This window comes from Leptopilina boulardi, unplaced genomic scaffold (assembly GCF_019393585.1).
Source record: "Leptopilina boulardi isolate dan_hultmark-lab unplaced genomic scaffold, ZJU_Lbou_2.1 LbouV2_137, whole genome shotgun sequence".
In the NCBI taxonomy this organism is placed as follows: domain Eukaryota; kingdom Metazoa; phylum Arthropoda; class Insecta; order Hymenoptera; family Figitidae; genus Leptopilina; species Leptopilina boulardi.
Window position 1 is genome coordinate 814,455 of NW_026137682.1, and position 26,950 is coordinate 841,404.

The 26,950-nt window shown below is 29.0% G+C and overlaps 1 protein-coding gene across 10 annotated transcripts in view; it reads right to left on the minus strand.

The window, feature by feature from the left end:
• LOC127291435 (nucleolysin TIAR) overlaps window positions 1-26,950 on the minus strand; it is a 907,547-nt gene that overhangs the window by 521,411 nt on the left and 359,186 nt on the right. For 2 of the 10 annotated variants that reach the window (XM_051320575.1, XM_051320576.1), the window contains exon 3: window positions 23,454-23,527. The exons of the other annotated variants lie outside the window; for them this stretch is intronic. The gene's annotated coding sequence lies outside the window, so the exon portion shown is untranslated. The remainder of the gene's footprint in view (window positions 1-23,453; window positions 23,528-26,950) is intronic. 10 annotated transcript variants of the gene reach the window in all.

Below are 26,950 nucleotides of genomic sequence, written 5' to 3' on the forward strand. Positions count from 1 at the left end.
AAAATTAGTTATTGATATTTTGTTATGAGTAAGTTAATTTTTACTACTAAAGTCGCATAATCCATTTTTCAAGATTAAAAATTTAACTAACACTTAATGGTTCCTATGGTAACGGTTACTATGGTAATTATACGAGTGTACGACGGACGGACGCCAAGGCGAAACTATAAGGCTTTCGGGCCTGAGCCACGAAACCCTAAAAAATAATGAACATATTAATGTTGCACTGAGAAAAAAGGTTTGAGCTGACAACCAAATATTTCATTCAATCTATGTGCAACTAAAATTTTTTGGTTGACACAACTAAACTTTAGTTGACAACAACCAAAGTTTGTTTCAGACGACTAAATAAGAAAATGAAAAAGAATTTGGTAGTCTCAACCAAACTTTGGTTGATGTCAACTAAAGTTTAGTTGTGTCAACCAAAAAATTTTAGTTGCACATATATTAAATGAAATATTTGGTTGTCAGCTCAAACCTTTTTTCTCAGTGTGAGTACAGAGTATTTTAAACTCTTTCAAAATCAAATTATAAATTCATATTTAATGTACAGTTATGTCATAATTATTGAAAATTAAATTATTATTAATTTTACCCAATCTGAACTTATAATTGTACCCTAATCTATTTCCTCAATTTAACTTACTTAAATTAACTAAGTTGGGGAGAGATTTATCAAATATCAAGAACATTATATTTTTATATATGTAATTTAAGAAAAATTATAAATTTACATATTGATAATTCTTTATATGTTTTAATATTAATTACATGATTATTTTAACATTATTATTTATTTATACAATTTAATATTTGTAAACAATTGTTTTACTCACAAGTATTAGTTTTATTTACAAATACCTGTTTAATCATAAATAATTATTTATTTATAAATACATTTGTTTATTTTTAAATAATTATCTATTTATAAATATATTTGTTTATTTATAAACAATGATTTATTTACAAATACATTTATTTAATTAAAATATTAATTTTACATAAATATTTATTTATTCAAATTAATTATTAATAATTAATATTATTTATAACAAAAATGTTACTGTGACATGACAGTACTTAAAAAATAATGCAAAATATGTTTTTTCATTCATATGGGAATATCTGCGGAGACTATAATATAATATAATGAAAAAAATAGTTTATTAAAAAACAAAAAGTTAAATTGAAAATATCCAGACTGAAATATTCAAGAAAAAAACTCCAAAGTGAAAATGTCAAAATAAAAAAAAGTTCAAAATATAAGACTTTTTATTTCCAATCTTTATAATATATTCCTCAAAGCAGTAGAATAAATAATAAAAGTTTTCAATTCATTTATTCGTGTCCGATACATCGCAATATATATTATCATTACAAAATTATTATATTCTCTAATAATTTCGATATTCACCTGATTAACTATTTGCTCACCACTGTATATATATATATATATATTATACTCGAATAATTATCACAGAATTTTGTTTCAAATAGAATTTCTCCCCTCTGTTATAACAATATGTTCATTAAAATGAAAAATAGTTTCTTTTTAGGGGGAAAGGGGGGTGGATGAAAAAAAATTTAATCTAGAGTATGTTGACGAACTCGTTTATAAGATGAGTGTCGTCGGTTGTAAATCATAGAGGAAGTAGTCCTCTGTGTGCGTGACAGTAAGAGAGGGATGATGATAGTATGGGGGATGAGGTCTCAGCAGGTCAACATCAAGAGTAACGCTCGTCGGATGGTTTCGGGGCCAAGGGAAGACGCGGGTAAAACGAGTCCAAGTCTGTTGGGAAATAAGGAGGCAAGTTAAACTTCCCTTTACCCCCTCGCGTACATACGACTCCATGCGAAATACTATATATATATGCCTTGCCCTCGACAAATAGCTATGTAACCCTACAATAGACGCAACTCATCCCACTTTGACTCTCCCAATTTCAAGATTCACACTGTTCTCTCTCTCTCTCTCTCTCTCTCTCTCTCTCAACCTCTCTCTCAACCTCTTCACGATTTTGGCCTTTGCCGTCGTAAAATGACAGCATGCACCGTTTACTCATCGCTAACAGTCTGCTTTAGAATTCCAGTCTCATTGATTTTTTTTTCTTCACACCTATCACATAACACTTCTTGACACTTTATTACTGTGTGTTAAAGGGAAAAGTGAAATGTACTTTTACTTTCACAAAATACAAGAGTTTTTTTTATAGATAGAACACTGGTGATAAAAAGGTTCTTTATATTTTTTAAGGGGTTACACCACTTTGACCGGATGAAAAAATACGCGTTTTTCAAGAATTTTTTTTGAAAAAAGAAATTTTTTTTAATAAAATTAAAATACATAACGTTATTATGCTACAATTAAATTATAAAAAAAAAATATTTAGAAATTTTTGTTTTTTAATTGCTTGTTTGACAGGTGATTTAGTGAAGCGCTGCAAAATTTTTTTACGCTGAACTCGAATTTCAATATGTCGGATCCAACATGGCGGAAGAAAAAATTAAAAATCAATAGCATTCGCTTAAAACATGTTACTCAGAGGTTTTCAAGGTTGCTGATTACGAATATAAAGTCAGATTTTACAAATTCGAAATAAGTTTCAAGCAAATTGGTTTGACTTTTAATATTTTCGTGCGCCATATTGGATCCGCCATTTTGAATTTTTAAAATTTGACTTCAAATTCTTAATCAGCAACCCCAAAAATTCCCGAGTTATAAATCCGCTTGTTATTTAATATTTTCGTCCGCCATATTGGATCCGACATTTCGAATTTTTAAAATCTGATTTGAAATTCATAATCATCAATCCCTAAAATCTTTAAGTAAGTTACGACTTTTTTTCTAAGTCATATATTTTGATTTTCAGTAACAATTGTTTGTAAGTAGCAAAACAGACAGCGAACAAATTTGCTGTGTGGGCAAAAATGTTTGCTGTGACAGTAAATTTTTAAATTTAAATTTTTTTTTTTTTTTCGTTGTCATAGCAAAAAATTTAGCTGTGTTTACTAATTTTCATACATCCAATAGCAAACATCAGTTAGCATCTGATTCCTTTTTTTCCGTGGATATTTACCATATTTTACTGAAAAATGATTAAAAATATGGTATTTTTTAAGTGTATTTTCTATTTTTTTGCTTTTTTTGAAATACGGTATTTTTTCTAGAAACGAAAGTAGAAAAAAATAAAAGTAAATTAGAGAGGAATATAAGGATAAAAAATAGAGAAATATAATTTATTTACGTGGAGCATTAGATTGTTATAAAGGACAGTCTTGGGTTTGTTGGGTAAGTTTCGCAGATGTTCCTTGTACACGCATGTGTCGAGTCTCGCTGTGGTCTGTGCCCAAGGGTGCTAAATGCCCGCATCCGAGATTTATCTCGCTCATATCTGCACTACGCTATATATATATATATATAATGTGAGAGTCCTCACCCTCACCGCGGTCATTAAAGCCAAGCACGTGCCCTTTTTCCCTGAGACAATTTCCGAAATCTTTATACGAACAAAAAAAACCAGATATAAAGAATTTATACTTACATACATATATATATATATATATATATATATGTGTGAGAGTGTTGGACGTAATGTGAAAAAAGAAGCGGGATATTATATGAGATACACACAAAAATTTTACCGAGGAAAATGCTTGGCGCTCAGTATATAGTTACCATATACTGAAAATGATTCATTTTCAAGATATTAGATTTTTGACGCTATTTATGTGCACAAATCGAGCTTTCATTCAAGACTCATAGCTTTTGCGCTCGGCTTTTATGGAAAATTCTCACGAATTTTATACATAAAAGATATATATATATATATATATTTATTCTCAACAATATATAATATAATAGAAAAAATTCATATCCTTTTTGCATTATTTTTTTTATTTACGACTGTGTTAAAAAAAAAATTATATAATAAATGTAAGTAAAATAAAATTATAATAATACATCGAAACTTGGTTACTTTCATTGGAAATTTTTTTCAAAGAAAATAAAAATTAATATTGGGTTACAGTTTCTTTAAAAAAAAAGAAAAAAAAAAAAAATTCCCAACTAATATTGAAAGGCGTAGTCGACCGAATTTTCATTTATTATAGGGCTTTGAAAATAAGTTAACTATCAATTTCTGGTTAGTGGCATGGAAAAAGAATGAAAAAGTGAAATAGATTGTAGGTTTGAAGCAAACTCTATGCAGAGTGAATAGGAGTCGCTGATAACGGACCACGAAATTGTTGGTATGATTGATGCAAGTGTATTATTTTTGTCGAAGCAAAATTGAATAGAATAAAAAAAAATAATCCTACACGCGAAACATTTGTAATTTTTTTTTAATAATAAAGCACTCAATTAATGCAGATTGACATTTTCCTAAACGTTGATTAATTTTTAAAATTACAAGAATATAAAATGGTTAACTATACAACTGACTTTTACTACTGTTATTATAAAATGATAATTTTCAAGCCTTAAATTGTTTTTTACTACGGATAAAAAAAAAATTACAAAAGTGCAGAAAATCTAACTGCAACTTACACAGAAAAACCTTGTCTCATTTTTGATGCAAATCAAAATGAGCCAATGCTAAACGACATAGACAGTGGCGCCACCAACCTGGTTCATTTTTGTTGCACATCAAAATGAGCCGCCTACACGGCTCATTCTAAGTTCAGTTTTTTTCTGTGTACATTAAATAGTAATTACTAAAATTACATGTTATGTCTGACTAAAATTTATTATTACTACTGATATAAGACAATGATGAAATAATATGTCGTCACACCGAGAGTAAAAGGTATCATTCTCATATCAAACGATATATATATGAAGCATTAAATGTATTTAGCTCTTAAATCATTTGTCAGGACTTGTGCGCACTATACACTCACAATTATATTACAAATTCAAAGTGTATCGTACGTTACTAATTACCAGCACTCCACATGCAAATGATATGTAAATGATGACGCGGAAAATTTGAATTTTCCATTCGTCCGCTAGCTATCGGATATCCTCCGCGAATGCATTTTGCTGCACATTGTACTATCTCATTTTTGTTACTGGCAAACGACCCTTAATATTGATTTCGATTTCCGTTCGCGTTGACCCGTCTTTGGTCCCTGCAGCGCAATGAGAGAGCCTTCTGGGACGAAGAGGGTGATCGCAGCATCGGCAAAGTGAATATTTGCATACTAATGTGATTATGCGAGTCGTTCGAAAGCGGAAGAGACAGTAGAGCACAAAACGGCCACGCAGATAACGATGAGAGAATGAGGGAGAGAGAGAGAGAGAGAGAGAAAGGAGGACTCTTATAGTATATACATATACGGAAGGAACGACGAAAGAGGGTCGAGGGAAATGAATCACATCATTATGAATAATAAAACACCCAGCTCCGGTGTGTTCTCTCTGTCTTGTTATTAATAGTAATGACTTAGCGGGGGTTTTTGTTTTCTCGTGGTGTGAGTTGGTGTCGCGTGAAACACGCACTACTTTTCCAACCTACCAACCGCCCTTCAACCTTCACCCCTTCCTCTCGTTCAATCCTGTACCTCTTTTTTTTCTCTTCTTTTATTTTTGTCTTTCTCGTTACTGTATATATATATATGTTTATATAAGCTCTTTTTTTCCACTATAACATACCTTGGTCTCAACATATAAGCGAGCTTTACGTTTGTCGGTGTTTCATATGGCTGGGGGAGAAAAAAAAAACTTATAAAATATTTCACAGCTCTCTGAATTTCTCAAGAGTCGAGTGTTTGTAAGTTGGACGATTTCGACACTGAGGAACAGGCAACATTTTGCCAGAAATTACTGCGCGATCGCATGCTGCAAAATACTTTTTCTTCCAGTATTTTTCAATGTATACCTTGTCCTGGCATAGCTCAGGTAGACGCTTACATTTGTAACATTCGTGTTTTCTAATCTGTAACCCCCCCCCCCCCCTTCCCTCGAGACAAAAATTATTCGACGGCAAAAAGAAAAACTAAATTAAAAAAAAAAATAATTCGTTAATTGTATTTTTAAATAATTTTTTCTTCAAACTCTTTTTCTCTTTCATTATTGTATATTTCACGTTGCATATTTCACACACTTGAGAATAAAAAAAAAGCAAATAGAACGATATGCAAATATAATATATAATTAAAGTATAAGATAAAAAGCAAATTGAGAATACAATAAAGGGAGACGCAACATTTACTGAGATAAATTTTCAAGAATATCGTCTCCCTCTATAATGAGATGCACCAGGTGAGATTAGAAACGCATAACCATTTTTAATTTTCTTGTAATTACTTTTCACTGTTTGCAGATAAGTAAAATAAATACATTTATACTTTTATCAATAAACATATTCTCAACATTTACATTTCATTCTTACACAGTCGTTTTGAAATTATCATGATTCTAGGGAGAGAAAGAATGAGAAAGAGCAAGTACCATACACCTTTCAGAATTCCGTTTTATCGCATGCGACATATTGCTCATTCATTTTCGTGGTGTCACTCTGTAAACATTGTCTGGACTCACGCAAGTTGCAAAAGAGTTGTAAGAAAGACAAGCAAAAAAAAAAAAAAAAAACACGAATGTAAATCTCATAAATAATATTATTAATATACTATCTGTTTCGTTGGAAATTTTTTGTTTACATCATGAATAATTACACAGTAAAAACAAAGTATTAAACCGTTTACACTTTAAATTAAGCTCATTTATTTTGCATAAGTCTGTTCTTGTCTAGTTGGTCTTTACTATACTAATGCCAAATTTACGAAAATTTGAAGTCTGACTAACTTTAAACTTTTATTACTGATTCTAAATTTACTATTGATAAAAAAAAATATTTATAAAGACTGTAATTCACTATTACTATATAGATTTACAACAGTTCTTTACTATTTATACAAAAATTACGTCGTCTGACTAAACCTGAATTTTACTACTGATACTGATGATATTTATTTTTTCATTGGAAATAATCTTTTTCTCAATTAAAACAAAAATTACAAAATAATTTCTAAAAATAAATACATGCACTGAAAAAAGGATTTGGTATTGATAACCAAACGTTTGGTTGGTATTTAAGCAACAAAAATTTTTTTGTTGAATCAACAAAATTTGTTTGACACACCTAAAATTAGAAAAAAAAGGATTTTTGTTTTCCTAACTAAAGTTTGATTGGGACAACCAAAATTTTGTTGATTCAACATAAAAATTTTTGTTGCTTAAATACCAACCAAACGTTTGGTTATCAATACCAAACCCTTTTTTCAGTGTGTTATGCAAACGCACATTAAAATTGATTCTGCATTTCATTATAAAATTTTGTAAAATTTTGCACATTAAAATTGATTCTGCATTTCATTATACAATTTTGTTAAACAGATTTTAATTTCTAATTAAAAATGCAAATACCAAAAGTAATTTTTGTATTATAATAATAATGTGGCGAAATTCATTAACGAAAATGCTCAAAATACGGTGAATATAATTAAAACAGAAATATGAATGAACATTACATTAAAACACAACTCATTTCAATAATGGATATATTAGTTATTACACACATTTGAAAATAATAATAATAATTTCTGTAATCTGTAATAAATGTATAGATGCTGAGAAATATAGACAGACAACATTTATATTATGCAACAATGAAAACAAGGTAATTGTTTTTATAACAACAATATATGTTATATTGAAATATTTTATTTAATGATTGCTATTTAATTTTCCCTAATAAATCAACTTTATATATTATTTTTTTTACAACAATTATTTTTAAGGAATATATATATATATATAATTATTTAATACTTCGTGTAAATATAAATAAAAAAAAGTAGTTTAATTAAATTTTATTTAGTTTACTTTGATAGAGATATATTTAAATTGTTTACAAATTATTATATTATTTAACATGTATAAGAGCTATTTATGTTCTTTAGTATCTTTTTGCCCTCATTTACAACTCGAGCGCAAAGGCATTTAAAATATTCACTCCTCTATAAAATAGTAACCTCAATCTAGACAAAATCAGCAGCGTCGTACATTTTTGCAAGTAAAATACGCAACGAAAATTATGATTTCCATATTACCATAACTCACTGCGACTTTACAATACCAACCGCGGACATTTTTCAATGTATAACTAATAATTACCCCCTTGCAAAGAATTTACTGCCCCAGTATTATAAAAATATTGCAATAATAATTATAAAATTACTCAATCGAGAGACGAATTTATTCGGAATATATAGATTAATTAGGACGATACGTAAATGTAAGTAGTGTTGCGTGAGCCGTTGAGTTGGAAAATATTTAAAAAGGTTTACACGTAAGTACCGCTAAAGTGCCGACGCTATTCAAGCTAAAGAAAAAGAGAGTGTGTATACATTATGCACGTACCAGTTAACATATAGAGAGAAATATATATATATATATATATATATATATATATACGTGACTCAAGAAAAGTTTGGTCTATAAAAAGCAATCGTCGAAATATACAAAGGAAGAAAAGAAAGTCAGTGAAGAAATTTTAGTTACCAGGGATGGAAAACTCGAAGTGAGAAAAACCGTCAATACATGTAAAAGAAAAAAAAAGAACTATAATCTCAGTATATAAGAGGAGGGAAGGCCAACCATACACGCTTCTTGCATTACTTTATACAAATAACGTTCTCAGATGCAATTTGCGAAATTCCCGTTATTTTACATTTTAAACTAGAAAATAAAACGGCCGCGTACTACCGTAGCTTATCTGTCCGGTACGATCGTGATTCTATCTGGGCCAGTCACGCTTACCAACCAACTGCAAGCCGAGCACGACCGCTCTGAAATTACAAGAGTGACGTATAAACACATATGTATATGTGGGGAAATTATTTTTTCCATCTTGCATTTTCCAACAAGAACTTTTTAGTTGTACGATTCAGTATTATATATATATATATATATATACATCTCCTTTGTCGTGATGAAAAGAAAGAGAGAGAAAATTCATCGCGGGAAAATACAAACTCACATTACAGTCATTTTCCACTTTACCGACTTATACGCGGAAAATAATGTAGGTATTTTCCTGGAAAAAATGTTCAGTGTCGCCATCCAACGGATGTTTCGCGAAACAGAAACTTCCCCTTGATTTGAGAAGGACTTGAGGGGAAGTTGAGAGCGAGTTAGGGGAGTCAAATCCTCTCCAGTGGCGGGAGAATTCTTTACAAGCTCGTTCTACACTGAAAAAATGTTTTCCTTTACCCGATTGCAGATGGAAAAATTAGTTTCTATTCTTTAAAGACCAGATCGTAAGAATAAAATGATTAATTTACGGTTTAGAATTTAATAAAATTGTATTATTTACAAAATAGAATTTGTTTTTTCTAATTTGAAATTTTTTACAGACAATCATGAATTATTCTTAAACTGAAGTTTAATTAGAATTTGGATTAGGTTTACAAACACAATTGTAAATTTCACAATCTATTTTGTAGTATTTACAAATTTAGATTGTACTTTATAGAAAAATTTAGATACTATTGTTTCTAATATTTTCAAAAACTTAAAAAAAAGGAAGTGAAGAAAAAAATTTATTATTCATCATTCAAATTCCAAATACAAATTCTATTATCAACAATTTCAAATATAGTGATAATCTAGTAAAAAAAAAAAAATTAAACTTGAGGGTGAATAAATTTTAGTGAACAATTTTTCGAGTGTGCTGCGGGCTTGTTCACTGTTTTCCCACCACAACTCGACGAGACAGAGGGGAAATTTTTGGTGGGGATGAATCGATACAGCAACGATACAACGAGCGATGTCTCGAAACTCGAAAGTAGAGTGCATGCGCATCTTCCGTGCCATAAAGCGTTGTGCTCAGTTTTTGATACAACGTGACACTTATCGCGATTAGAAGTAACGCAGATTACCGTTTGCGAAGTCACGCAGAAATAATTGCAACTCATTTTTTTTTTTTTTTTTCTTTTTTTTTTAGGAAGAAAATTATTATGATAAAGTTAAAGCATTCGAGCACTATATATGATCTCAGTTGGGATCTTCGAAACTAAAGAAACAATAATTAGTCCTTAATCATTGTTATTGTGTAAGGCTATAATAACACACTATATAGGGATTAATAATAGTTTTGAAAAGAATTGTTCTTATGAAAAATGACATTAATTATTCACTCAAAAGCACATTTTTTTTTCTTATCTTTTATTGAAATTTAAATCGTTAATAATAATTTTTAACTTATTTTGCATGTTAAAATTATTCGAAATGAAATCTATAAATTTTTTTTCCAAAAATGTTGCTTTATTTTTATTTAATTTTTTTTTTATATATTTTATTATAATTATTATCTTTATGTCGAGTAAAATTGATAAACAATTTTTTTTCTTATTTCAAGTAAATAATGTCTGATAGATTTATTACATACTTTTAAAAATTAGTTTACTTCATGAGCCTCAATAATTGATTAGCCGATGGCGTCGATAATCAATTATCCGAGTTAGATGTTTCACGTAAATCTCATCTCCGTTCATCCTTTAATAGTTTTTTAATTCCCTACAAATTCTGCATCATGTTCGAGTGAATTGCCTGTGAATAATAAATTCCTCTCCGTTAATCAAAGCTTATAGCAATTTGTAATTAAATGCTCGCGCGATGGTGTATTCGTGGAAAGATAAAGCGGTCTGATCAACATGTATGCATATAATTAATAAACACTATTATACAAACTGAATATTACGTATTTAAAGTTAAATTTTACAAAAGAAAAAAAAACACGATAAATAATTATAATTAATAAATAATTAATTAATAAATAATTAATAAATAAATAATTTCTATTCACAATAATATTACCTACATTTGAAAATATTTAAATTTTTTGTCTATATTTTTAATTATATTTATTACTACCTATTCCTTTTGTATTTATTAAAAAAAATTTAATTTACTTTTAATCATTTAAAGGTTTGAAAATCGTGAAATTTACCTTTTTCGAGTATATAAGAAAAACTAAATTATAAAATTAAACTTTAATTTTCAAAGATTAAATATTTAAATCTTATCAAACACTGAGAAAAGTGTACATGGACATAATTTTAGAAAAAAGATAGCATAAAATTTAGATCATAAAATCTATTATTGTATATTTTAAAGCTTTATAGTCAATATTACAAAATTTACAAACCATATGCTACTTCCGTGTAATTTAAAATCGCTGTTTCATATTTTATGTTTCAAATAATACTGTGCTAAAGTTTGGTATTTCATAAAATTTTTAATAAATAAAATTACTAAATCAATAAGTTTCAATGCAAAAAAAGAAAAAAAGAATTTAAAAAAAAAGTTCCCCTAACTTGTCTTTTACAATTTTTTACAGGTGCTAAATCTTGTAAAAAGAAATAAAATATAAAATTTTGATTTAGAAAATATTTATATAGAATAAAGTTGCTCTTTTTAATTTTAAATACTTTTTTACTAATGATTTAATTCATTTATAGTAATAATAAGTAACATTCGCGAGATAAGACTATGTTAATATTGTAATATTTATTAGAATTTTGCACCAATTCAATCGTAATTTTAAGTTACTAAACAAAATAGCTTTCGAAAAATGTAAAAATAAATCTTATTTTCACATTTTTTTTTGTTTATTTATAGCTTTTTTCAATTTACGTACAGATCATAAAACGGGGGTGGTTCCAATTTTTTCTTATTTGTATTTTCCAAGCAAGACTTGAATCATCAAGACTTTTCACTTCAAGTGTTTCATGTTGTCAAATAATGCATATTACTAAAGTAATATTGTATTGTTAAACAATTTTATACCATTTATCATTTACTTTTTTCTTAGTACACCAAAAGAAATGTATTTTTTTGTAATTTTACAATTTATCGAGGTAAGTATAAAAACAAATAAAAATGTTATATAAAATTACTACATTAGCAAGCAATGATTGTTAAAAAAAAAAATGCAAATGCGGATGCTCGTCGGACCTGGATTCAAAAATATAACAAATAATAACAATCCAAATTACAGATAAACTCGAAAAAAATGTATATTTACATAAAATGTATAACAAACCTATATTTTTCCTTACGCTAGAAGTTTGGTAACGACGCCGTTTTTAATCGCCTTCAAGAAGTAGTATACGGAGCACTCACTACTTGTTAAGCATACAGGCCCCCTGGGGGTCGATTACGTAACTATTCCACATTCCGAATTCCGCATTCCACTTTTCACATTCCACATTCCGAATTCCGCATTCCACATTCCGAATTCCACATTCCACTTTTCACATTCCGAATTCCGCATTCCACTTTTCACATTCCACATTCAGATTTCCAGATTCCACATTCCGAACTACATTATACACATTCCATTTGAATGTGAAAAGTGGAATGCGGAATTCGGAATGTGGAATGTGAAAAGTGGAATGCGGAATTCGGAATGTGAAAAGTGGAATGCGGAATTCGGAATGTGAAAAGTGGAATGCGGAATTCGGAATGTGAAAAGTGGAATGCGGAATTCGGAATGTGGAATGTGAAAAGTGGAATGCGGAATTCGGAATGTGAAAAGTGGAATGCGGAATTCGAAATGTGGAATGTGAAAACTGGAATGCGGAATTCGGAATGTGGAATAGTTACGTAATCGACCTCCGGCATGAGAATAAACATGGAGAATAGACTACAGGAGACCAAAGTAATGTATCTTGAGGCAAGCATTTTTTCGTCGGAAGTTTACGTTTCGTGAACATCCCGCTAGAGTGTGTTTCAAACGGTCGTGAAAATCTGATGGTTCACCTCATGGAGAATTATTCTCATGGGTTAACCTAAAAAAAAGTTTTGCCACGTGTTGTCAATAATAAATTGTCAAGTTTTATAAATTGTAATTGAATAAATACATTAAAATCATAACAACAGTTATTATGTTACGATAAAAAAAATAAGCCCTTGAATATTTGGAATATGATAACAATTGAAAACTTATAAATTAAATAATAAACAGTAAGTAAAATTATGAAATTGTTCAAGTCAAATAAACATCTTATATTTCTTATTAAATTATATTCTTTTTATTCATGAAATTATGTAAAAATATGTGAATTTTATTGTTATTTTCAGAATAGAAATATATTTCATCTAAACAACATGAAAGCTGAATTTAATTTCAATAAATTAAGGGAGAAAATCAATTTAGTAAATTTTCCTGAAAAGTAATATAAAAATTATGTGGAATGCACGTGAAAAACACGAGAAATCTTATCCATAAAATTACACCCTTAAGTATATTGCCAGACACATTTTCACATTATTTTCACGACCGATGCGTGCGCTCCAAGCGAGAAGTCCGCTCATTAGACCGTGTGCTTCCGACGCAAAAAGGTTCGCTTTTACTGAAGTACATGTACGGCACTTTGGTCTCCTGTAGTCTATTCTCCATGAAAATAAATCCGAAATTACATATCTCCGATTATGACGCCTCTAGCGAAAAAGCGGTGTACTTAGAAGTTTTCAAAATATGGCTGCGCCTAGTGACAGCTGTTCTCAATAGTAAACAGTGTAAATTGATATATAATAATTTTAGAAAAAGTGTACAAATTTTTGATAAAACTATTTGACTTGACTTGAAAAGAAAGAAAAAAGTTACAAACAAAAATTTTAAATAAAACATAAATTTTTTAAAAATATATTTGAAAATTGGTAAGTTTTTGCTTATTTATATACGAATATATAATTTAGATTTTTAAAATATTTGTTTTCAATTATGTTTCATAATGAAATAATAAAGAAATTGCAATAATTTGTTGTAAGTTATATAAAAATAATAAAAATATAATTAATTTTTTTTCATTGTAGCCGTATATATTTCAAACGAAATTTCTTAATTTTTTTTATTTTCAGGTTATATTTACATGTAAACAAACAAAATATAGTGACAAGTTCAGCAAGTATTTTGTTAATATTCAAATACATACAAAATAATTTGTATCAAGTAAAAATGCCTGTGTTAATGCTGATTCATTGATCAATTTAGCAGCCTCATTTTTCACTTTTTTATTTATAATTACACAAAATTAACTCGCATCAAACACATTTAAAAAAAAACGCTAACTGACAGTTATATACAAACACTTATATAACAATGTACCACGTGACCTGTAATTCCTCGCTTTTCCGCTAGGGTTGTTAGTATCGGGATATGTAAATGCTTCTATTAAATCTGGAATGGCTGGGGAAGAATTTTCAAAAACGGCCTATAGAGTGGGTGCTCCTTATACTACTTCATGGTCGCCTTCTACGCAAGTTAATCGCGACTAGTCCACAAATTACGCATGGTGAAACCATTTTATGCAGTAAAACTGCTCATGAGGTAAAATCTCTCCGTATGTGTTAAAACCACATTTTTCTCCATCTGGGCTTGTAGTAAAACTACTTTGAGGTAAGACCTCTTGCGCGTGGTAAGACCACTTCGGACTGTGTGTCTTGCTGCGGTAAGACCGCTTCAAGGAGTGACGATTACTGCTGGGTGCGCGACTTTTAAACACGATCGGTTTGATGGAACGCATGCGCCGGATTTCGGTGGGGAACGCTACTGCAGCGCGCGTATTGTGAATGCATACTAGATACGTTTTTGCTTCGTCGGTAACGTAATTATCGACTTCGTATAAATTTAGAAAATAATTATACGATAATTTTCAAAACTTTCGTCACAGTTTAAATAAATAATTATTTTTACTTACATATGCGTTTAAACAAATTGCTGAAATTATTAATAATAAACTGTTTAAACAAATAAAGAATAAAACATAAGATTGATAAAATACATAATATGGCAACGTATTTATATACGTATATAGAATTTTTCCACCTGTATTGGTGGTGTTTTTGAAAGCCAATAAAATTATCTGTTTACGGTTATTAATTCAATGATAATTACTTATAAGGACGTTAAGTAATATTACGCTCTGAACCATTAATTATAATATTACAATAGCGATATAATCCTGAACGAGAATATCGGCCGTTGCGCGCTTATTATATAACATTTTCGAAAGAAGAGATGTGTGTGTGGGTCAGGTGCATATCGGGAAATGTCCAATGTTGGCAAAACGACGAGAGTTTGTCTATCGATAACGTGTGGACGCTGCTTAAGCACCAATGGAGGTTTATTTAAACTCATATTTGCCGCTGGAGCAAATGTGCTTAAATCGTAAACACCGCTAATCCCGGAAAATCCTGAGAGCATACACGCGCGGGTAATCCGTGTGTAACGCATGACCAGAGGCAAAGTCGAGTTTCTACATTGGGGACTGCGGGACACACACGGTTACGCGAATTATAGTCCAAGCGTAAACGCCGCTGCGTGACCTGCCTATGAATATTCCCGGCAAAAGCGACGAATCGCAAAAGGCTAAAATTCATCTCTCTCTATATATACGTATAATATATTTATATATATATGTGTTTACACAACAACCCTCTGGAATTATTGCCAAATCCAAATAATAATCATCATTCCCTGGATAATTTTGAATAATGTTGCACTTATTTTCATTTATATGATATCCCTCTACAAACTAAAGACAATTTTTCATTTCATTTAATAACAAAAAAGAAGATAATAAATTTTAATTAATAATAATAATAATAATTAACCCAATCAGTTTTAAACTTCGAAATTTTTAAGTTATTTACATTCAATTTGATTATAAACAAATTTAATTTTTTAAATTTAATTTAAATTTTTGTAATTAAAAAGAAAATTACAGTAAAATATAAATTGTACAAAGAAATATATATGTATATTGAAAAAAGTAATATTTCTATAAAGTGCCTATTATTGAAAAAAAATAAAAATCCCTTTACATACCCAAGAAGCACGTAATATATCCTCAATATCAAGGTAATATTACACGTGAGATTCGTAATATAACGCTGTAATATTACAGTAATCTTACAGTGATCTTAAAATGTCCGCCTCAAGGTAATATTACCGGGAATATTACTGTAATATTAACGGTAATATTACAGTAATATTACAGACTGATTTGAGTTATTCATAAAGCATAAAAAACGTAAATATATTATAAGTCAATTTGGCTTGTTGGTAAAACTCTGGACTCGTGTGCTTTGAGTTCGGGGTTCGATTCCCTGGATGGGTAGATTTTTTTCGTAAAGAAATGTTCCCATAATATTACTGTAATATTCTCTTGTAACATTACCTTAATATTACGGTATAATATTACTGCAATATTACTGTAATATTACCTTAATATTAGCGCGTAATATTACAGTAACATTACCGGTAATATTACCTTGAGGCGGACATTTTAAGATTACTGTAATATTACAACGTTATATTACGAATCTTACATGTAATATTACCTTGATATTGAGGTTATATTACGTGCTTCTTGGGTATTTCTGTTTCAAGTAGAAAAATCATATTATATTCAGACAAGAGAGATTTAAATTCTATTCATTAAAGTAATAAATGTATTAAAAAATATAATGACTCATCTTAAAAATATATAAATAATATTTTTTACCAAGCGATTATGAAAAAAAAAATTCTTTCCGATATTTCTGATTTAAGTAGAAAAAGAAAATTTCAGTCAGACATATGAGGCAAAATTCCTGAAATGTCCGAACAAAAAATTAAAAGTTCTCGAATTTAATCCATACTTTTCTAAAATGTTGTTATTGTTGGTGAAAGTCTAAAAATCAATTATTATTGAATTTAATAAAATAGTTTTTGAATTACAACGTTTTTAATTTTTGACTTTTGAAAAAAAAAATTTTTTTCAATGTACAATATTTATAAGTAGAATGCATAAAAGTTAACATATATATAATGATTTTTAAAGCTTTTTTGACGAGCTACACGCTGTTAATAAAATTTTTTTTTTTTTAATAACATTTGACCTTGAAATTCAAGGTCAAAATGTTAATTTACGTTTATCTCAAAATCGGATTTTTTAAAATTATTTTTAACTATCTCAATGGAAAGCTTGACTAATTTCCTACAAAACATGTAATTTTCAGAGTGGGATCTTTTAAAGTTTTTGAGATATTAATTAATTAATTAATTAATGTTTATAACAAATGAAATATTTTACAAACGAATAAAGTTACCGTAATTCTGAAGTTAGTAATTGAAAGTTAACGTAATTCCGCATCCAACGAGCCCTATATGAAGTATTTTGGATAAGTAGATTGTTAATAAACAATTAGTTAACATTGCAATTGTTTATTAACAATCTACTTATTCAAAATACTTCATATAGGGCTCGTTGGATGCGGAATTACCTTAACTTTCAATTGGTTAGTTTAGATTTACATTAACTTTATTTGTTTGTAAGATATTTCATTTTTTATTGTTATTTAACTAAAATTGAACAAAAATACTTCATGTAGGGCTTTTGGATGCTTGTTGTTAGTAAAAAATGAAATATCTTACAAACAAATAAAGTTATGGTAATTCTGAACTTCCCAATTGAAAGTTAAGGTAATTCCGCATCCAACGAGCCCTATATGAAGTATTTTGGATAACTAGATTGTTAATAAACAATTGCAATGTTAACTAATTGTTTATTAACAATCTACTTATCCAAAATACTTCATATAGGGCTCGTTGGATGCGGAATTACGTTAACTTTCAATTACTAACTTCAGAATTACGGTAACTTTATTCGTTTGTAAAATATTTCATTTGTTATAAACATTAATTAATTAATTAATTAATATCTCAAAAACTTTAAAAGATCCCACTCTGAAAATTACATGTTTTGTAGGAAATTAGTCAAGCTTTCCATTGAGATAGTTAAAAATAATTTTAAAAAATCCGATTTTGAGATAAACGTAAATTAACATTTTGACCTTGAATTTCAAGGTCAAATGTTATTTAAAAAAAAAAAATTTTATTAACAGCGTGTAGCTCGTCAAAAAAGCTTCAAAAATCATTATATATATGTTAACTTTTATGCATTCTACTTATAAATATTGTACATTGAAAAAAAATTTTTTTTTCAAAAGTCAAAAATTAAAAACGTTGTAATTCAAAAACTATTTTATTAAATTCAATAATAATTGATTTTTAGACTTTCACCAACAATAACAACATTTTAGAAAAGTATGGATTAAATTCGAGAACTTTTAATTTTTTGTTCGGACATTTCAGGAATTTTGCCTCATATATGAGATATTAAAGATATTTATTGCAAAGAATAATTGTAATTACACAAATCTTAAAAATATTGTTAGTGACTGCTGATGAAAATAGTTTTGGGAAGATAATTTCAAAGGGGAGAATATATATATATATATACGTGTGCAACGGACCGTTTCACCCAATGTACATTGCTCGTCTAATTGCTGAAATGTCGATGAACCATTGCACCGCGACGACCAGCGACAATTTATTGCCGATCGAGCGATAACCAGCATGCATTTGCTGATAATATATTTTACTTTGAAAAATATAGCAGTGTTATCGAATATATGATAGCTGAAAAACCATAATGTGTTGCTGATAGAGCAAAAGCGATAATTATTATTTCTGGATAATGCAAGGTTTCTACTTCTTTTTTTTTTCATTGACTCTATAATGAAGAAATAATAAATCATTTTTCCGAGATTTATATAGATATTAAAGAAATGTGATTTTTATAAGTCTCAACAAAAAATTGTCATCTTCTGAAAAAATGTGGATAAAAAAGGGTCTGACTAAAATTGATTTAAACGTGAAAATATTTGTAGAAAAAAAATCAATATTCTTAAGAAAAAAAGAAATTCACATTTAAAAAAAAGTGTTTAGAAATAAAAAGAGGATTTAAACTGTTTGAAACAAAGTGATAATAAAATAATACGCTATTCGAAAGTGCAGAGAGTGCAATATTCTATTATAGTTTTGTGCTCTAAATAGACTTAATCGTTGTGTGTTTGGCAACATTCGACGATGAAAAGAGGAAATGCCGATCATGCTCATATTTTCTATCAATATACTCTAAAACGGGGCCAAATATCGTGTGCACGAATATTGTCCGTTTCATTTATTATTTCAATGATTTCAACATTATCGCATATATTCTATGATATTCGATATTACGAGAATCCGCTTAGCGATAGACAAAAAAATAAAGAAAGAAAGAAAGCATTTCAATATTGCAATATCTGCCAATATTGTTTCGTGAATTATATAAAAAGAAATTTATTTCATTCCCTATTTTTTTTTTGTTTATTCATTTTTTTCACATTCACAATATTTTATATGTAAAATAAATATTTTTAAAATGAAAAATTACACGATGTTTATATGTAATAGAGGATTTTTCGCAGCTATAATTAATAATTAAAATTCGAGATTTTCCGGTAAAATATATATATATATATATATATATATATATATATATATATATATATAAAACGTGAAATATATATGAACACAAAATTGCTTTTTTAACTGAATATATTAAGCTTTGATGAACTTTAAAAGCATTTTTCACGAAAAAAAAATATTGAAATTCGAATATAAACGAGAAAGCAGGTACAACAGGCCTATATTTAAGGGTTTTGTGAACTATTTCATAGTGTGCCATCTGAGGATGAAAGAACAAAGTAATTTAAACGTAATAAACCAAAATTATAAAATACAATTTATGACTCTAAAATTTTTTATAAATATTAAATAAAAAAAAATTATTAGCATTGCAGTTAAAGTTAAAATATTCAAAATATTATTAAAGTTTTTATTTTCTATCGAAAAAAAATTTTATCACATTACTATTAAAGTTGTTCATAATAATAATAATAATAATAATAATTATTATTATTCATATTATAATATTATATTAATAATATTAATAATTATGAGTTAATTTAATTATATAATAATATAAATTTATTTTTATTTTAAATATATTATACATAAGAATTTTTAAATAATAAAAACTCAATTTTATAATATTATAATATTTTAAAATAATCATTTCGTTTATTACAAAAAAAGCAAAGCTTTTCGTCCATTGACGATGGATTTTTTTCAAATAAAAAAAAGAACAACTTCTACTAAAAATTATAGATCCAAAGAAAAACTACATCAATCACATATATTTAATTTATAATTTTTTATTAGTTTATTGATCACAAAAGAGTGATTTTAAGAATTAAAATTTTTTTGTTAAAATTTTTAAAGATACATTTTTTGTATTTATTAATTAATGTGAAAAAAATTTAACACAATATCATTTTGTTTCATAAACAATATTTTACTTTTAAATTTTTTAAATAAGGCGCCATTACCTTTGGTTTTTAGACAATAGCGCTTTCTTTCTCTACTTCATGTTAACGTAGTTGGTATTACTGCCTGTCGTTTCATATGTTTCTTAACCTAAAACTTGATTTATTTTATTTTATAAATAATAACAAATTGACTTTAAGAATTAAAGTCTTTTTAGTTTAAAAGTGTTTATTTATGAAAAACAATTGTTTCAGTACTATTTTAAATTAAATAATCATTTGTTATTTATCTATAATTCATAGTTAAACATTTACTCAAAATGAAACTGACGTTGTTCATTTTGATATTTTTTCACTGAAAACTCAAAATGAATAAGAGCGTTATCATTTTTGCTGCATATCAAAATGAGTATGATTTCGTACTCATTTTGAGTACAGTTTTTTTCTGTATAACTGTCACTATTTGGCGATCGTTTTTGTTCTGAAAAATTTGAATTTGCTTAAAGGATAAAATGATTTTCAATATTGCAAAACAGCTAAATTAGTATATGCTGTATACAAAATGGATCGTTAAATCGATATAGAGTGGATTTTCTCGCAGGTCCAAAATCAGGATGAATTTAGCCAAAAGGGATTGTATGTCGTCGTTGACGAGGACTACGTCGTATAACGTGAACGATGGCTCGACAACGGGGAAAAGGGGGAAGTTGTATGCATAGAAAGGATAGGGAGACAGATTAATGTGCCCCCGTCACTGTTCGAACAAAGCTTTACACAATGGCCGCACACCGGTGACATGGACGATGACCAGGAGCACAGGAATGGCAATGAGAAAGAGAGACAGAGAGAGGGAGAAGAAGAGAATGAGAGAAAAGAGCCTGTGGAAAGGAACGGCTGACTCTGTACTCGATATATTATCCACGACCACCACAACTTTTGACAATCACCAATGCAATTTATTTTACTATCAAGAAATAACGTCAAAAAAATCAACAGTCTGCAAATTCATTCCTCCTTGTTTCAAAAACGAACTAAATAAATTCTATCTCATTTATTTCATTGAATACTATTTTTTTAAAGTAAAGAATACTTTTTTCAAGTCATACTAACTGGAAAATAACTGAAAAATAAGTTAAAAAAAAAACTTTTTCTAACACACGCACCGAAAGTACACCATTTCTTACCTGTAAAGGGGGAGAAAAGTATGTCTTTCCCGGCGAGCGGGAGGGAAAGTAACTTTCCCTCCCCTCTCGTCTTCGCTCGCAAACCCTCGCCTTCGGCTCGGGCACTCGCTACGTCTCGAACTGCAAACTACACTCGCGGAAATCAACCATTTTCCTCCCTAGATGCGCAATATACTATTTCCAAGTCATACTAACTGGATAATAACTGGAAAATAAGTTAAAAATATTTTTTTTTTTGAAAGAATGTTTTCCTGGAAAAGGCGATAAATATCCGTTCTTCTTGTTTTAAAACCGAACTAAATAATTTTCTCTCTTTTATTTCATATACCATTTCTTTTACACTAAGAAAAATGTTTAGTCAGAGCAAACAAAATTTGGTTAGGCCAACAAAAATATTTTGTTGGTATTTAGGCAACCAAACTATTTGTTTGAGTCAACCAAAAAATTTGGTTGAGTTTTTTTTGTTGGCATAACAAAAATGTTTGGTTGATCAAACAAACAGTTTTTTTGTAAAATTAAAAATTTTATTCTATCTTACCTCTTTTCTTTTTATCTTTTTTATTTATTATCAATTTAACATTAAATTTATATTTATCCAATTGAAATATTTGTGGACTTAAAAAAATCTCATCTCCGCTTGGGATCGAACCTGTTTTAAAACTGAAGGTTGGTAGTTCTGATCATTGGACTACCCATCCTTGTGAGAGATTTAAACTAACAGTTCTCTTAAGCTATAAGCTGAGAGCGAATTAAATTATTTGGTTGTCGCAACCAAATTTTGGTTAGAACAACAAACGATCATTTGGTTTTTTAGACCAAACTATTTTGTTGTTTTAACCAAATTATTTTGTTGTCGTAACCAAATTTTGGTTGGAATTTAAAAATGTTTAACCAAATAATTTGGTTGGCCTAACCAAATGTTTGGTTGAGATAACTCTACGACTTTGTTTCAGCCAACCAAAATTTGGTTACAAGAACCAAAATTACCTAATCAAACAATTTTGTTGCAAACACTAAATTTTTTTTCTCAGTGTAAGTTAAAAATACTTTTTTCAAGTCATACTAACTGGAAAATAATTGTAAAATAAGTTGAAAAGTAATTTTTTTTTGAAAGGTTATCATATTTTCCATATTGATTTTAAATAACGTGGACAAAGAAAATATATATTTAATCGTGCGGGAAAATAAAAGAGAAAACTTTTCTCTTAAATTTTAAAAGGCGCGCAGTATATTGAAAGATAGAGAGAGAGAGAGAGAGAGAGAGAGAGAGAGAGAGAGAGAGAGAGAGAGAGAGAGAGAGAGAGAGAGAGGTTCGCGTCAAAAGAACAGTCGACATCAACGACTACGCGCACTAACCCAAAAAGCAGCTTTTCATATAGCGTGTGGCACTTCGATCGTGTGTACACGCGCTTTTCACCAGAGTTGTATTTTCACGTAAAAGAGAGAGAAAGAGAGACTCCATTAAATCACGGGGAAAATCTGTTCCACCGCGGCCTGCCACGCCAGAGAATAAAGAGGGGCTTATTATAAGCGACGGTAATTCTCGAATAAATAACCGCGGCGGGCCTCTACGAAGATCGAGGAGAGTTTGGTGTGTTGGGGTTCGAGCCAGTGTAAGGAGGTGGCATAGATGAAGCTGGGGGACGACGTAGGTGCTTGATTTATTTCGGCGCCGCAAAGATCTGGGTCCGCGTACGTGCTCCGTGCTTCAAATTACCGACTTATAAACTCTCACTTCTTCGCTTCTCTCTTTTTCACATTTTCTCGCTTATTTCTCTCTTCCATCCCTTTCATAATGCTTTCTCTCTCTCACTCTCTCTTTCTCTCTCTTTCTTGTGATCCAAAGATTTCTCTTTGTCCTCCACAATCTCCTATATATATATATATATATATATGATTTCACACCCCTCAACATCAAATGAGCAAGTAGTAAAAGTGAATTTGCTCCCTCGCCTGTTTTGTCAAATTCGATTCTATTCAATTGATTTCATTCTCGACACGCTTACCTTAGATCTTAATCAGGACATCCTTGCTTTTCAATTTTTTTTTAAAACCTCTTTGTTGAATCCATATGGCTTACCTGTAACAAATAAAATAAAATTCTTTATTATTATATTTTAGTAGTTGAAAATTATATTGTAGGCTAAAAAAAAGATTTTAGAGCAGATTTATCAGAATAATAATATTAAAATTTTTAATATTGATTAAAATTTCTAATATTCAAATTAATTTAGATAAATTATGTTTCTTAAATATTCAATATTACAAAAATGAATAAAAAAATAGATATATATATATAATATTCCCTAAATGGAAAAAATTGCTATCTTTTCGAGTGCAGTCATGCCATTTAATTTTTTTTTCGTGTTAATAGTCTGACGGCAGAGACTAGAGAGGGAGAGGAAAAGAGAGCGCGGAGGGTTAAAGCGGAAAGAGACAACGTTCCCTTATTAAAATTCATTAATTTTGGCCGTCTATGAAAATTTCATTTTCATGCAAATCCGCGAGATAATCCGTACGAAAAAGCCGAACCGCATAACATCGAAAGCAGGCTTAGCTCAAAATACTTTTGTGTACAAAGTACCCGCTCAACCGACAATATAAAGTCATTAGCAATCTGATTTTTGTCGGTAATTTTTACATGACCCCCCCCCAGAGAATAAATTATAATATTATCCAAAGTCTTATTTTTGACTTCTTTAATGAAAACGAATAAATAAAAAAAAACATGCTATTTCCAAGCTATTTCCTATTACAATAGGTAATCATAAATTATATGATTTTACTTTTTCTTATAAAGAAACAATAAATAAATAATGAAAATTTAGAATTATTTTTCTTTTCAATTATTTTGCTATTTAATAATTTTTTTAGATTATAGAGAAAATTAAATTATTTAGATTTTTAAAAAACATGGAGAAATTGAGAATAGTATAGTAAATATTACTGTGAGCAAAGAGACAGTTAGGGGAATATACTCAGAGTTGGACACTTCGCTTTTCTTAAAATAAGAATACTAGCGCCATCTATGCACATACGTGGCGAAGCTTCTCGTAGTGAAAACTAACTTTTTTGTGTCATTACATTTTTGGAGGATCAAAAGTAGCGTCTGCTGTCACGTCGGTGCATTTGTAGGAACGAAAAAAGTTTTGTGAGCGATGTGATTAAACATAAAAAATGAATAAAGAAAACAAAATATCGGCAAGGTAAGTTTATTGCATGTATTGTGGGATTCATGATTGAAGAAAAAATGAAGTAAAAAATCGAGTCGCGAAGCATTTCTGGTTATGGTTAGCACAATTCGAAAATGTTACTTCTACTTAGAGTTGGACACTTTATACGCTCAGGGTTGGACACTTCGTTAATTATGAATTTGACACAATTTATAAATAAATATACAAATAAACATAAACGCACGCACACAGCACATATTCTGCCAAAGATTTTAGAAAAATAATAATAACATTAAAAATGAACTTAATAATCGTTTTCAGTAACGTTATAAATAATATTAATTGTCAATTATAAATAATAATAATAATGTAAAAATGAAAAAATAAACATAAAAAACGTTTTCAGTAACGTTATAAATGTTATTTTATTTTTTTTAACTATTATTCGCTTCGATTTTTACAAAGTTCCCAACCCTGACTAGATTTTTCTATTTTTTAAAATGATCAGAACTTTTTTAATTTGAGACCAATCAATTTACGATCTTCAGCAACAGTGTTCCTATTTTGTACATCTTTCTAACATATAACTCAATTGACTAAATTAATTTTTTTAAAAAAAGATTATAAACAAAGTCCAAAACGGTGTCCAACCCTCAGTATATTCTTCTACTAGATAGATTCGAATAAATACTAATTGGATCGAAAACAAATTTTGGAATGCCTCAAAATAATACTTAACAAAAACAAATTGAACATCAATTCAAAATGTTTTGTCACTGTGGCTTATAATAATATAAAGTGTTTTACATATTCGAGGAAATTTATTTGGTTTTGAAGTGGAATTGTCATTTTCCATTAAGACTAAACCGTAAAGGGATTTTGCGGTGGATGATTTAAAGTGATCGATGATCTTTCCCAGTCGACACGTTTCTCCATGTGAAACGACGAGATTTGTCGACTGACATAGTCACGTCAAATCGATTTGTCCATTGATGTCCGGGCGCATGTGAGTAGAACCCTCCGGTTTTGTGTTGCTGTTGCGCGGCCCCCAAGGGTTATTCATGGAGGCGTAAAGTTGCCAAACGGGTGAGCCCTTTGCAAGCATCGTTATTTATTTAGAGAGACATGGCTGAATTGCGTTCACCTGATACCAGTGCCCTGCCCACATAAGACGATATATATGAGCCCAAGATGCCAGCTTATCGCTATTCATGCAACATTAAGCTTCCTCCTTATTTACCATGCTTTTAAGCCTTATTCGATACTTTCTCCCTTTAAAACATTCTTTCCCACGAGTGCCTCATAGTTATATTCGCCTTTCAACCAACTCAATTTTTTTATGCAAATTAATTTCTAAATCAAGAATTAAAATTTTTTTTATTATATAATAATAATAATATATATCCCACTGCTATCTTTTGACTGAAGTATTACGTAAGCCTATTACGCCTATTTCGAAAAGAGTCACTTATTTCTTATTTATTTTCAATTAACTTATGCAAGAGTAAAGAAGAAGGGTTATATTTAAAATCTTACATAAGATTATGTTACGTATCATGCCATATATATTTAAAAAATAGTTTTATTTCATGTGTTCACTAAAACTGTCTGACTAAAACTTATTTTTACTATACTTGTAAAAAATAATACAAGATATAAAAAATGTTACAGCCCCCTAGAGAATCCATTGTAATTCTAAATGGTAAGTCTGACTAACACTGAGTATTACTATACGTATACTTATTTTAAAATTCTGAAACTTTGGAAATGTTCTGTCTGAATGAGATTTACTATTACCACTAGTATTAGAATTTTAATAATTTGAAAATTTTTTCTGACTTCAACCTTTTTTTTACTATACAATACTGAATATGTCAATTTAAGAGAAATAATAATTTTTCACTGAAAAAAAGTATTTAAAATCAATTTCTTAATACGTCAATTTCTGACTGCTTTAATTGGTTAATTTATTAATTTTTTAGAAAACTACAATTTTTTTTTTTAAATAAAAAATGTGAATTTTAAGAAATTTTTTGATTATATTTTGTTTTTACAACTTTTTTCACATTTCTTTTCACTTTATTAAAAAATGAACAGTACCATTGTCTTCCTTACTGAAAAACAAAAAAAAATCACTATACTAAACCTTCTTTTCAGTAAAATAAAAACCTTTCACAAATGTTTCAAATTTGGGGTGCCAAACCACCCCAGTTTTCTATTAGATGGTAAAAAAAATCATATTTACATTCTAGGGTTAAAAAAAATATAACAAAGACGGTGTCGTAATTAAGTACTTTTCCTAAAATCTACTTGATTCTAGGCCTGAAATC